Consider the following 15,722-nt stretch of genomic DNA (forward strand, 5'->3'; position numbering starts at 1 on the left):
AACTCATTTAAAAATAGTCTGATAATGTGAACACACGAATTCTTTTTGTTGAAAATTGTTAAAAGTAGGTATTTCTCAAATCACAATAATAAGATCTAAGAAAGTTAAGTCCTCATTGTTTAGGTCAGGTGAATTTAGCATATTGTGCTTTACTCCAGTTTTTATGATAAGTAAGTTATAAGCTTTCTGTATTTGCTACACCGAAGCTTCACATAGTAAGTATCCACCAGTCATATTGTTCTTACTTCTTAGCACCTACCCTAAAGCGTTAGCTATAATTGTTTGTACTAGATATGTTTTTAAAACGTGGGGTCAGTAACTTAATAATATAGATTTTCTTGCTAATCTATGTTCAGTCTAAATAACAAAGAAAACATTGACTGAATCTTATTTTCTCCTTTAATAATAACGTAAATCAGTAATTAGTCATGTAATTTTAATCACCTGTGTGAATAAAAGTTCAAAATGAAGTCATTTTATTTATTGATGGCGATCGTAAACCCTAAATACTCCCAACGTTGGGTTTGAAGCCTCATTGATCAGATCCTGCTAAGCCTCCGTAGGCTCTACGAGACAGTCGCGCTACGTCCGTAGACGAACCCGCTCGTAGCACCCGCTACGAACAACTTTGTAACGCGAAATATTAAAAACTGAGTGTTATTGTGTTGTGAAGTGAGTTGTAACTTTGGAGAGCTAAAAATGTAAGTTTAAATTTGTTAATTTTATAGTTTTAGGTCATTGAACTTTATAATTTTGAGCAGCTCACCTTTGCGGAAGCGTTTGGTTCAAATGTTTGAACTTTATGATTTATTACTTGTGAATTCGTAGAGTTTAAAGGAAAACTTGAATATAGGCCTTATTTAATGAAGATATAATAATGCCTATTTTGAATATTTTTTATAATAAAATGTAATTATATTTTCTTAATGGATGAGACAATTGTAGCGCAAAATTTAATTAAGACTAGGTAGTACAGAATTTATTAGTTTAGCAGATAATTTATTTAGAAGGTTTCGGGTATGCTTAATTTATTAGTTCTTTTATGTCTTTGTATTACTAATAAGATAAAAGCTTGAGATATTCAGCAACTTTTCCTGGTTATTGACCTGGCGACGTGCTTAGTCAGCATGATAAATGATCATTTTTAAAAGAAGTTTAATCTGGTGAAAAATTATTCGTCACTACGTTCAATGCAAGGTAAATAATTCTTACAGGATTATAAAATAGGCTGAATTATATCCTTTATAGGAAGATTATTATTCAAAAACGTAACAATCAAATTGTAAACATGAAAATAATAATTATGAGGACACTTGCCTTCATAAACATAATAATTATAATGAATTAAAATTTGTGTTCTACATTTTTCATTACTACAAAAAGGAGTTAGGAGCAATTATATTTAAACCACTTGAATTTGTCCGTAAATGTGGCCTAACTTTGTTCACACCGAGCACACGAATAATTAAGCCGTCTTGTGACGCTTAAGCGGACGTTTACATTTATAATTTATATTCTCATATTTTTATTACTGGCAAAAATTCATTCAATTATTTCATAATAACGTTTTCGTTACTGCACTTCAATTAAATGCAGTTTTTTGTATAATACCCTATTGAAAAGCTACCAAATTCAACTCAGTATACTTAAAAGATATAATAAAAAGTCTAAATGGTAAAAAGATGCTTAAAAAGGAAGCAATTCATGGTGGATGTTAACAAAATTTATTTATTTTTAACCCAACATTTTGGACAGTTAACTGCGAATGTTAATCACCTGCTGAATATATTTTTTAATTAGAAGAGACACATTTTTAATGAATAAATGGCACTGCTATGCATTTGAGGTTTAAATTTTAAAATAAATAACTTCTGAACATTTAGCGCAGTGGTGGCTCAGTGGTGAGACCTTAGACTTCGAATCGATAAGTCCGTGGTTCGAGACCAGGCGAGCGCGCAGGAAATAAATTGATTTTTCAATTTATCTGCGCATGTTGTAACATCACCACTGCTCGAACGGTGAAGGAAAACATCGTGAGGAAACCGACATGTCGAAGAATTAAAAAGTTCGACGACATGTGTCATCCGCCAACACGCAATGACCTATTATACTAGCCAACACGCACTTGGCCAGCGTGGTGGATTATGGCCTGTACCCTCATAGGAGGCCCGTGTCCCAGCAGTGGGAACATATATGGGCTGATGATGATGATGATGATGAACTTCTGAACCTCATAATGGGAAGAAGAAGAAGAGTTCACTTAAATTATTTCTACAATTAGTAGATTTACCTTTTTTTGCTTATATAGTTACTATGTCCATGTGTTTTCATTTTGCACTAAAAGTATGTTCCTATGTTAAATATAGGTACATATGGTTTTCAATGTTTAAAGAATACAAATATTATACGAATTAACATGCATTTCATACAATTGGTTTCAAACCCGCTTCAGGTCAGAGCAAAAAGAACCATTTTTGTTTGTTTGTCAAAATGACATTTCAGGTTTTGCTTCGCTATGTTTCACAAGCTTTTATTTTCCTTGCTTCGTTCGTATTTCCGTCGTTCTGAGAGCTCTGTAATCCACTTTAAAACATTTTTTGGCTCCATTTGAGGAAAAATTTGGATGTAATTTGGTTCATAATACAGTTATGTGATGATAATTTTCTTGTAGTAAATTTTTCAGAGTTTTGGAGTTGGTGTTCACTTTGTTATAATTTAAATTTAATTAGCTTGGTGAATTTACTTTACAATTTTCGTTATATAGCATACACTACCTTATGAAAAACAATCCAGTAAGTACATACAGTAGACCTTAATATTTAGCCTTTTCGTTCAAAATATAAAGATAATTTTTTTAACCTCGACGGGAAAAGAGTATTTGCAAAAAATCTAAAGTTAAGCCCTTTTTCAAGATGACGTAAATCGCATAAAGCTACTTATTTAACATACTTATGGTCGACACTCTCAACATAAGCTTTTCGGAACACTTTACCGTCATATCCAAAGGTAGCAGTGAAGCGATCACATGCATTTTTTCCTATTTCTGGACCTATGACTGAAATTTTCATTATATTATTGATCCTACATTTAAAAAACATTCCTGCCAAATTGTAACCATATTAAATAACGTAAAACAAAGAGATTTCGTAATTTATTTAGGAAATATTTAAACCAAAAACTCTTTTGTTATTCAATTGTCGTTCCATTTCCCGCCCTTTGACGAAAATCCAGCTGTGAAGGCTATCGTGTGACAGGGTGAAATAATTTATTATTTATCGCAGGACCCAAGGCCACCGTGATAACGTACAAAGGTTCCCAAAAACAGACATGCCAGTCGAATACGTAATGTGTAAATTGAATCACTCAGGTTTAGCTCTGAGACTAAATAAGTTACACACAAATAGTGTGAGATTTTATTCGCCTTTCCTCGCCATTAAAAACTATATTGGCTGTTAAAGTAAGTACGAGTTTATAGCTCTGCAGACGTTCTTGTAAGAGTTTTAATTTTCGTCTCAAAGTAATTGTATATATTTAAACTTACTAGGAGGACTCATCAATTTTCTATCATTGAAAATTGTGTGTATGAAATAAATATATTTTTCATTATCATTTTAATAACTGAACAGTTTCAGTGAACAAAATTCGTCATAAATGAAACGCATTTAATTTAATATAATTTTTTATTCATGGCATAAGAAGCGGAATACGTAAGTCGCATTAGTACTCTTGACCTTATACTTGGAACAAAGTATTGATTTAATGAAATTATAACTTTTGTTATACGTTTCTATTGAATATTATTTACTTCGGTTATATTCACTTTTAATAGTGTTTGTGTGTAAAATTAAAACATCCTGTGCTTTTTATTTATGTGATAATAACGAATTGTGTATCTAAAATTAAATCACAACTGGTATTTTGAACCTGTGTTTTATATTTACTTTATCCATTTGCGTAATTGATTCATTTGAAAACTTTTTTTGCCGTTTTTAATGGAGCGTTTCTCGTAGCTCTATGAAAGAGATTGGTTGTATGAATACGATTGAAATGAACACATTCATTTTGTTAATATTATAAAAGGAATCGCTATTAATAATAATATTAGGTACCGGTCTTAAATTAAACATCACTAACTTGTATGTAACTGTGTGTTTGTATGTAAACGACTTCTTTCGGTTCGATTTTGACCCACTTGAAACATTTTATTCATACTTTGTACACTTGAATTTATATTTTTTGTTTTTTTATGGCATTCAAATGCTTTATAAATATAAATTTATAAAGAATAGAAAAAATTCGATCACGAGGCGGGACTCGAACCCGCATCCTTCGCGCCATTCCGGGGCGGATGCCTAACCAACTCAGCCACTCGTGACCCGCCCGAGTAATCGAATTTATTCTATCCTTTCAGTTTTTTATGTGTCTTAAGGGACACACCGCGCGCCATCTATTGAGATGATTTAACAACCATCTCAACCAATATGAAGCACTTTACAGTGAATACAATATTGTAACGATGGAACACGACCTTTTCTTGAATTTATATTTTTTGGTTTTTTATGGCATTCAAATGCTTTATAAATATAAATTTATAAAGAATAGAAAAAATTCGATCACGAGGCGGGACTCGAACCCGCATCCTTCGCGCCATTCCAGGGCGGATGCCTAACCAACTCAGCCACTCGTGACCCGCCCAAGTAATCGAATTTATTCTATCCTTTCAGTTTTTTATGTGTCTTAAGGGACACACCGCGCGCCATCTATTGAATGCCGGAATGGCGCGAAGGATGCGGGTTCGAGTCCCGCCTCGTGATCGAATTTTTTCTATTCTTTATAAATTTATATTTATAAAGCATTTGAATGCCATAAAAAACCAAAAAATATAAATTCAAGAAAAGGTCGTGTTCCATCGTTACAATATTGTATTCACTGTAAAGTGCTTCATATTGGTTGAGATGGTTGTTAAATCATCTCAATATGATGGCGCGCGGTGTGTCCCTTAAGACACATAAAAAACTGAAAGGATAGAATAAATTCGATTACTCGGGCGGGTCGCGAGTGGCTGAGTTGGTTAGGCATCCGCCCCGGAATGGCGCGAAGGATGCGGGTTCGAGTCCCGCCTCGTGATCGAATTTTTTCTATTCTTTATAAACTTTGTACACTTATTAAGGATGGGTAACATTTCAATAATTTTAAGCGTGTTTTTAAACCATGTAAAAGTTAGCTGTTAGAATTTTTTAAATTGTACAACTAAGTAATAAATCGCGATAAACTTTTTGTTAAATTCAATCATTTCTAACACAACACTGCTTACATAAATCAAACACCGGAGAACACTATAGGTAGTTTGTTAATGGTTGTATTGATATTGCATGCACGTAACACGTGGCTTTACAATCAGCATTGCTCACGTAAGCAAATAATGGCAGTAATTGAGGTAAAACGCTTATTACGTGAATATCTCATAAATTAAACAGACTTCATTAAAGAACCTCTTATCAAACACGTTTTCTAGTAGAATAGGATTTAATTCATTTCGCCTCACAATTTAATAAAAGATACATAAACAGATTCGTGTTTTTTACTAATTTATAATGATTTTCCGTATAAAAGCTCTTAGAATATAAGGTTACAGGAAGGAATACAAGTAATAAAAGGTTATGAAACACGTTTAAAAATACTATTCTATATGATTTATGAAAATAAATCATCCTATACATCATAGGAAGTGTGAAGGAAAAATGTGACACTTTCGCATAGCAGTGAGAAATATATGAATAAAGTGAAAAAAGGTATAAAGGAACTCGATACCGATATAGTAATCAGTCAAGCCGAACTCGACAGCTTAGACAAAGCGTAGGTCTTAAAATAGATCATGAAGTTGGAATGCCTTTATAGGTCGAGATTATAACGCATTGATTTGAAATTTGATCAATGGATACTTACTGAATATTTAATGGAATACTGTACTGTGTAAAACTTTATTAAGCTACCGAAGTTATGTAAAACTTTTTGTGTGTAAAGAGTGAATAATGGGTACATTACCAAGGACAATAAGAAAATAAAATAATAATATTAAACGGTACTTAAAGTAAAAAGTGAACAACAACCTTCTTATTTTTAACCAATATATTTAAAATTTGAGCATTTCAATCATAATAAACATTATCTCATACCTTAATTTAAGCAAATATACGCATAAGAGATAAAAGAGAACAGCTTGAATAGTATCTTCGCAATAAATTTTGTCTTAAAAGGTAGAAATACAAGACCGGGCAAACGAGCTGGTAAGTTGTCTGATAGTAAAAAATTATTGCTACCTTAAATTCACAGAGCGTCCCTTGCAAATGTGTGGCCAGTTTTATTCGCAAAGGAACAATTTTTAAGGTATGTTATGCTAATGTTTAAATATAGTCAAACATATTTTGAATAACTGAGTTGTGTTGTATAAATAACTTTAAATTACAATTCCACATTCTTCACTGAAATTAAAATTATTTCTGAACTAATTGCTTGAATAACTGCATCATTGTTGTGTAGTCCAGCCTGCTCTGCCTGCTCTGATAGTTTTTTCTAATTTCTAGTACCTACTTATCTACATATATAAAATGTAAGTAATCTATCTATATATATATCTATCTATATATATAAAATGTGTAATCCTTATGGTTTTTCGGGTTGTCTGGCAGAAATCGCTTACAGCGATAAGACCGCCCTTTGTACATATTATAACTTGTATCATTCTTTTTTGTAATCTTGTATTTTGTGTGCAATAAAGAATTTTTCATTCATTCATTCATTCATTCATAAAACTCAAAGGTGACTGATATAGTGATCTATCAACGCACAGCCCAAACCACTGGACGTATCGGGCTGAAATTTGGCATGCAGGTAGATGTCATAACGTAGGCGTCCTTTAAGAAAGAATTTTAGAAAATTCATCCCCTAAAGGGGTAAAATAGGGGATGAAGACTTATGCCATGAAAATTTATCTTTTCCACGCAAACGAAGCAGCGGGCAACACCTAGTTTTTAAATATAATAATTGTCCTATAAATTAGAACATTTGCATTAATTCACAATACATAGATATCAGTCGCCATGAAGTTAAATATTGATAATTTCATTTGACACAAGTTTTCTTATAAAATTTTACGCAAAATTGCACACTAAACTAATATAATGTCTTCTCTGTTTTTTGAAAGTTAAACAGAAAGTTCGATTGGGTTGATGACCTCTTTGTTTTCGCTGACAAAGATTTTTGGCTATGAACCTTGCTCGGAGAAGTTTTCATCTTATTATGTAGAAACATTAAATGTATTGCGAAGTTCAAATGGAACTACTTTATAATAAACATTATTCTTTTGCTTTTCCTAAGGAGATTGTCGTGGCATTTGTTATTTTTAACCGACTTCAAAAAAAAGGAGGAGGTTATCAATTCGGCCGGTATGTTTTTTTTTTATGTATGTACACCGATTACTCCGAGGTTTCTGAACCGATTTACGTGATTCTTTTCTTGTTCGATGCAGGATGGTGTCGAATTGGCCCCATAAAAATTTTATTCGGATAGGCCCAGTAGTTTTTATTTTATGAGCATTCTTGTCTGTATTTGTAAATGTTGCAAGTACAAGTTTGAAGTCGGTTGTTTTTAACGCAGTTATTGACTTGTATTGTCTACTATTGCCCTATATCTTATGCTATTGTAATTAATTATCGATTTATTCTTCATATACCTACCCTGAAATTGTTCAATATGGCAATTTCGATGCTAAAATATATGGTGTATGGTTTTGTAGTGTGTAAATAATCCTGTTTTTTTCTTATTATTATGTATTAGTGTAACTATTCAATTGATTATTCAACTTATAATGAATTGAATTCTACTTAACTAGGTACCGATAGAAAAAGAGACGGTCATATTTAAATAGGACCAAAACTAACAGTTTTGAAGTTATCGTCCATATATCTTAAAATTGCAAAGAAATAACACAAGATTACTAGAAATACTTTCTTCATATACCTAACTGTGTTTATTAGTGTCGTAAATTTATCCCCTCACTAAAATGATATCACTGTTTCCTTTGGTAATCTAGTGTCTAGACGCAATGTTTTTTACACAAACATTAAATTATATGCGGTAGATATCTTTTTATATTTATCTTACGAATTATTCATAACATTTTATACACAACGTGGAAATGGATTGCTTTTTTTGTCTACTAACAATATAAAGCTCAAGAGTTTGTTTATTTGAACGCGCTTATGTCAGGAACCGACTGATTTCAAACATTCTTTCACCATTGGATATGTAGATGATTGTTGAGGCTATGTACTACAAGCGAAGTCATAGCGGAAGGCTAGTACATAAGATAGATATCACTTGAATTTTTTGCTTATAAATTAACTGTGAGGAAAATTATTTCATATGATGCTTATGTATAATGCATTGGTAACGCCTACTTACGTTTTATCGTAAACGATTAGACGATTATTTTTATAGGTTACGGTTATAGGCGATTTCGTAGTACTCAGAATTCAGAGGTCTGTGAAAGTCTGTCTGTGGGAGATGTGAACGTGGGTAAGGACTATGTGAATAAATGTAAACTAAAAAGCTTAACTTATAAATAATATATTTTGTGTGATGAAATGTAAAGTGTTTAAAAATATAATAGTATAGTAATATTAATGGGTATAAAACATCAGCTCGACATTTAACTTAATGTAATTAGTCTGTAGTAATGTGACATCATTTCAAATTATCAAAACGAAACGAAATAATTATGTAGATACAGCATCTTTAAAGTCTTTTCCTATATGAAAACGATTAAGGCCGTGTACGCGGTCCGTGCGCTGTTTGGCTCAAATATGTGATTTTTCAAACCAGATTGTCCATCAACCACTTATCTTACAAACATATGAATTACTAATAATTTTAGGAAATTTTATTGTCTATATAGTTAGTTAAGAGTTTTTTTCAATTAATACAGTATTTGTGAATACCATCAAGATAACTGAGCCGATGATTACTTGATTTCGCTTTTAGTGTCAATTTCGAAGCTAAAAATATCTGAAATCGCTGACAGATCTAACACACAATTTTTTTTAACTAACTGCAAAAATCCTTATTAAAATAGTTAGTTAAAAGATTTTTTTATTTTGGACTCCTAACTTACGAAATTAAAATCCGAACAATGTGAATTTTTTTAGAAATTATAGTCGACAAAATGATTATTTTCACCAAGATATTTGACTTAGTTTAATATAATTTTTACATATTGCAATAAAAGAACGTCTTACTTATAAGATAAAATTTAAAAAATCAACTAAGGTACCTCTATTATTTTTCTACAATTTTTTTTAAAGTACTATAAAACACTGCGCGCGACCCGATTAAAATTAGTCGGCAGCGAGCCTTTCCAGAGAGAGGACATGTTGCTCGGCGCTCTCCTGTGGACTTATGCTGTTCATAGTAAAAGGATAGCGCAAGCCGCGATCTATCGTAATAGATCGCGGAGATTTTGACTTGCGTTAAATTGAATAAGCCCTCTTAACAAAATAACTCAACCCCCGGAATAACAGACACAATAGAAAATCTATTGTGTCGTGGTCCGATCGGGCCGCTCACTAAAACTTTCCTCTTGAATCACTCTATCTATTAAAAAAACCGCATCATAATCCGTTGCGTAGGTAGTTTTAAAGATTTAAGCATACAAAGGGACATAGGGACAGAGAAAGAGACTTTGTTTTATACTATGTAGTGATATGGGTTAAATAGTATATTCAGTTGGTCCATATTCTATATATTTGAGAATACAATGTTTACATCTAAAGAACGTCCACCGAGTCGCAAATGTTTACGTTAACGCAATTCTAGTACCTATCTAAGTATTCCTTTTCATTATTAATAAGCTAAATAACATAGAACGTTATACATTTTAGTATTACACTATTATCATAGAAACGATGAGTATCCAGCGGCGTATTTCAGAGGCCGGCCGAAACCACAAGCTTTGTTTTTATGACGTAGGTACATACTTAATGAGTTTGTACGACAGTGCGTGTTGTGGTTAGCTGTATAGAGATTGAAATTACTATGCGCAAGCTTTTGGCGAGATTTTCAAACATTTAGGGCAGAATGGTGGGAATTTTACTCTTTACTTAAATTATCATATAAGTGAGTTATTTCTTTCAGTTGCATTATTTAATATTATGCTAATATTTGTATTTTTAAGTATATTATTTCAAATAAAAAAATTACGGTTGATGTGTCTCTCTCCATAATACACGGGTATCGCCGTAAGGATGATACCCGGTCCTTTGGAAGGCTTACGTGGGGACACAGGTCCAACACGCAGAGGCCCTTTAGAGAATTTAATGTGTTGTGGGACACCAGCCGCAGCCTGCCCATGGCTGCACTATAGAGATACAGCCCTGGGCAGTCCGCGGCCAATGTAGGACTATTGCAGAAAAATGGAAATGTTGATGTTATTATTAACATTCGTAAATAACTATTCTTTCAAATAATTCGTAGATAATTATGTCGTATGTTCTTCAGAACATGTTTAAGTACCGAGCTAAAATTGATAAAATTGCTATCAAACTGTAGAAAAGTCCCCTATTAGTAGAGCAATAATAAATGAAAACTTCCATCAAGTAGGTAGTACCTAGTACCTAGTAGTAAGTAGAGGAAAGTCACCAAATATGGAATACCATTTTGTTTTTGGGATATAAAAATAAAACTTCACATAAATTAAATCAGTTTATTGTTTTTACTGATCAGTCATACATCTATAAGTAGTAATTAACAGCCTTTAACAAATCAGTAATCAAATTAAAATATTACACAAAAAACAAAATCACAAAAGAGTAACCAAATATGGAATAGGTACCCATATATGGAATATAAGCAAAAATCAACATAAAAATGTCAAAAATATAATTAATATCTTTGAGATCAATTAAATGAATATAACATATTGTGATAAATGAAAGGAGTAACGTAATTATTTGCAAAAGTCACAAATCCAAATCCATCTGGAACAGCACATCATAATGTGTTCAGAGCCCATGCATCAAGCATTTACTTCAACTTTCTCCACTTTCATCCATGGAAAGAAGTCTTGAACAGAACCTCCTGACTCTGCTGATGCATGTATGTTACTAAAAACAAACATTACATACAGTTTTTAAAGAAATAATAGCAAGTTTATAATATTCCATAATTAGACACCGACGACTGTCCATATTTGGATTTTTATACTAGTTCAAACTCTTCTAAATATTTTTTCATTTCACAATATTTTAAAGACAAAAGATCACAAAATGGTGAAATAAACATAATACCGATATACTAAATAGTATAAAACTTATCGAAACAAATATAATAGCCGGTTATACTCATATATTACTTACCTTAAAAAATTTCTGCACGGCAACAAAACAAAACACGCCTGCTACATGTAAACCGTTCGCGCAACTAACTCGATGGTGTTAGTGCGATAATTAGTACACCAAATGAAACAGAAGATGGTCGAATGTTGCGATTCATACTTATAGTCTTATAGAAATGAAGGAATTCCATATTAGGATACTATTCCATATTTGGTGACTTTCCTCTACCTAGTGCCTTCTTTCATGTATTTTGATACTTACAAAGTCACACCGAATTAAACTGCTACAAAATTTCCGGATACACAAAATAACACGATTTGGCAACGAGCAAACTTTTACAAGAATATCATTCGACTAGAAGATAATATGTTACAGCGCTTGGAAAAATTATACAGGGTTCCCGGTTGCCCTACTTCTAATCTTCACATTACAATAAAACCGACCATATTATCATCATATGCTTAATGATAATGGGCTGAGGCCAGTGAAGTGGGTGTAGGTAATTACGGACCATAGAATGGCCAGAGTAGAAACGGTCGGTGTTTGAATGTCATTAATTATGCGTGACCTTAGTGTGGCGTTATGTGTGAAACTTACGGTTTGCTTCAGAAAATACGGACGTAGAAGGACCAATTTTAGTTTATAAATAAATTATTATCACCTATACCAATTCATTATTTTAGTGATGCAGCTTTTCAATTTATTTAACTATTTCTACAGTAAGTAAAAACTTTGAAATTCTAATAGACGATCTGAAATAAAAGCTTTGTTATGGTCAAAATCTGGATGAATGGGTTATTAATAAATTAATAAGCTTTATCAACTCTATTGGATGTCATAATGTGAAATATAATTTAAATCAATTAACTTAAATATTTCACATTTTCTCAATGTTTAATGACGTAATGTCTTGAGAGATCGTTCCCAGATTGAGTGAAATCCCATTTCTATTGAAGCATGCTATTCTCCCATTTACCTTTATATGAACGAAAGCTTTATAACATAGAGCACAACTGACTGTAATATCATCTATATCATATAAATGTCCTGAATTACATAATAGCAATCAGTTGACATGACTTATCATAATTTTCCGCTTGGCTTCCGTCCAAATCGCTAATCCAATGATGTTGATCAGTGACTGTCAAATCTGAAATGACGACGCAAACATTATAAACTCCAGCTTCATAAAAATCTTTCTGAAATTTTTCGTGAAAGAACAGATAAAAGAGTATTTGCTGAGACGTTGAGATAAAAACTTTGTATTAAGTAGATAAATGTGTGCGTGGATGTTATAAGATAAGATGTTTTTTTTTAGAAATATAGAAAGGGTTTTTGAAAAACTTGCCAAGTTCCGTCTCTTATTGACCAGATGCATTACACCTGCTCCATTAGTTGGTTTCTTTCTGAGCAGGCTTTTTTACTGCCAAAAAAATACCTCCAAGATTGAACCTCTATAACACTCTGTATAAATCTAGAAAATGAAGAGAATGAATAAAGGTAAGACAACAAAAGGCAAATAAAGGGGAAATTAAGGCAGAATTTCAATGATAAACAGCTCAAGAGTAATGCTTCACGGATGGATAACAAACAATATTATCCTGGGGATATAAATCACATACTTAAAAAAATTGTTTCTCATTTTTTTCTTAGTAGGTATGTATTTATACATGTACATATAACCAAATTGGAATAATTTTGTATTTACTTGGCATACATAAAAAATTACCTATATAAACACTTTGTTTTCTTCTGTTTGTAACTAAATTAGGTATTTAACATTTATATAATTATGTATTCATATTTGAATTGTTTATTGACTAAAGGTCGAATATCTCAAAAATAAATTACATACGCCCGAGGGTATGATCTAGAGAGCAAACTGTAATAAGTACAATATATTATAACCAAAACTTTGTAAACAAACATGTAGTTTGATGTTAATTTTGTGACCTAATAGGTTATGTGATGAGGGCCAAAGTTTATCGATAATAAAGTCTAGACTGTATGAAAGTCGTAAGTTGATAGATTTATTGGTTCCAAATTAACATTATAACTAGTCATACTGTTAGTTAATAAATAAAACTTAATCTTTATATAATATCATGTAATATCGTATTGATGGCTCCATAACTTAATATTGTTTGAGTCACGTAAATATGGTGTTGTTATAGTTTTACGATACTTACAGAGATTTGTTGAAATATTATTAAATGTGTTCCCTTACAAATGATTATCACTGAAAACACACAGCAAGAAAGGATACTTCAAAGTCTTATTGGACTATAATTGTGTATAAAAATCTATACATATAATAAATCTGTAGAAGGGTCAATTCTGAACATTGAAATTATTGAAAAAATAAATTCCAGGGGGTTTTACTGGATCGACACCAAACCCAAATATGTGATTAAATAAATTTTTGTCTGTCTGTCTGTCTTTCTGTCTGTCTGTCTGTATGTGAAGGCATCACGTAAAAACTAACTGTTCGATTTCGATGAAACTTGGTAAAATTATACCTTATTATCCTGGGCATAAAATAGGATAATTTTTATCCCGGAAAAATACGTAGAAAAAATAAATTTTAATTTTTCTTAAGAGGGCTTATTCAATTTAACGCAAGTCAAAATCTCCGCGATCTATTACGATAGATCGCGGCTTGCGCTATCCTTTTACTATGAACAGCATAAGTCCACAGGAGAGCGCCGAGCAACATGTCCTCTCTCTGGAAAGGCTCGCTGCCGACTGATTTTAATCGGGTCGCGCGCAGTGTTTTATAGTACTTTAAAAAAAATTGTAGAAAAATAATAGAGGTACCTTAGTTGATTTTTTAAATTTTATCTTATAAGTAAGACGTTCTTTTATTGCAATATGTAAAAATTATATTAAACTAAGTCAAATATCTTGGTGAAAATAATCATTTTGTCGACTATAATTTCTAAAAAAATTCACATTGTTCGGATTTTAATTTCGTAAGTTAGGAGTCCAAAATAAAAAAATCTTTTAACTAACTATTTTAATAAGGATTTTTGCAGTTAGTTAAAAAAAATTGTGTGTTAGATCTGTCAGCGATTTCAGATATTTTTAGCTTCGAAATTGACACTAAAAGCGAAATCAAGTAATCATCGGCTCAGTTATCTTGATGGTATTCACAAATACTGTATTAATTGAAAAAAACTCTTAACTAACTATATAGACAATAAAATTTCCTAAAATTATTAGTAATTCATATGTTTGTAAGATAAGTGGTTGATGGACAATCTGGTTTGAAAAATCACATATTTGAGCCAAACAGCGCACGGACCGCGTACACGGCCTTAATATGTAATAAAGGAAATGCAAAAGTGTATGACATTGGTAAACCTAAATGGAAGTTAATTAATAGAGACGGTAAGGGCACTAATAAAAACGACTTCTGCACTTTTAATGACTTCATTATTGCTTCATTTAAATAATAATGACCAGTTAGTGTAATGCATACATCAAAGACAAAAAAATATCCCAAAAAACAGAATTGTTTAGATAAACAGGAACGGTATCTTTTTTATTTCACTGCGTTTGCAAACTTTTTGCATTTTGTATTCTATTATTATATTCTTTTTTGTATTTTGTATACAAGCTTTTTCATGAGTTTGCTCCATATTCGTATGGAATGTGTTTTTATTGCAATGCATATCGTCGTGCAACTTATAAGAAAAATCAAAAACGCTTAGTTATTAGTACGTTAGTTAGAAATCTACAAGACGTTTAAATATGTGTGATATCCAGTAGTAAAAAATATACCTTCTTAAACGAAATCTTTTTTTGTTAAGTTTCATTATTCTACGTTCTAGATATCTACTAATCATTGGCTCATTGTCTTGCAAACTACCCCCTTTAACAAATTTTTTGCTTCCTTGGCATGGAATCCACAGTCCAGTCAGCGCGTTTCTAAGCAGAGTATTGACAATTTAATTCGTTTTCACAAGAAAGTAATAAAAGGAAATCCTACTAGAGCTGGGATGAGACTAACGTGACCTCGACCGATCAGATAAATGTAGCGTCGGGCTTCCATGGTTTTACATTTATTATGCTTGTTTGAGAGTTTATATAGATGGTGAAGAAAAGTTGTACTGGCTTAAGCTGTAGGAACAAAGGTGGATTAATAGTTAAGTTTATTTTAATGTCTTTAATATATACTAATTATAATGGTACCTATGTATGTATAATTGGTCTTTGGAGTTTTGGAATTTGGTTATCATTAAATTATTAGAGAACTGCAGTGGGATATAGTTTGTAAGGCACATTTAGATAAAAATAATGTGAACCTCTGAGAATTTATTGTTGATAAAA

General features: G+C 31.8%; 1 protein-coding gene and 1 non-coding gene across 2 annotated transcripts in view; one reads left to right on the forward strand and one right to left on the reverse strand.

Annotated features, from left to right (window-relative positions):
* The first annotated feature begins 592 nt into the window (after positions 1-592).
* LOC123700895 (atrial natriuretic peptide receptor 2-like) overlaps positions 593-15,722 on the forward strand; it is a 45,438-nt gene continuing 30,308 nt past the window's right edge. The window contains exon 1 of the mRNA XM_045648262.1: positions 593-701. The gene's annotated coding sequence lies outside the window, so the exon portion shown is untranslated. The remainder of the gene's footprint in view (positions 702-15,722) is intronic.
* Trnas-gga lies at positions 4,613-4,688 on the reverse strand. The gene has a single exon. It is a non-coding gene; the product is annotated as a tRNA-Ser (tRNA).

The sequence above is a fragment of the Colias croceus genome, chromosome 20, assembly GCF_905220415.1.
Source record: "Colias croceus chromosome 20, ilColCroc2.1".
Lineage (NCBI taxonomy): Eukaryota > Metazoa > Arthropoda > Insecta > Lepidoptera > Pieridae > Colias > Colias croceus.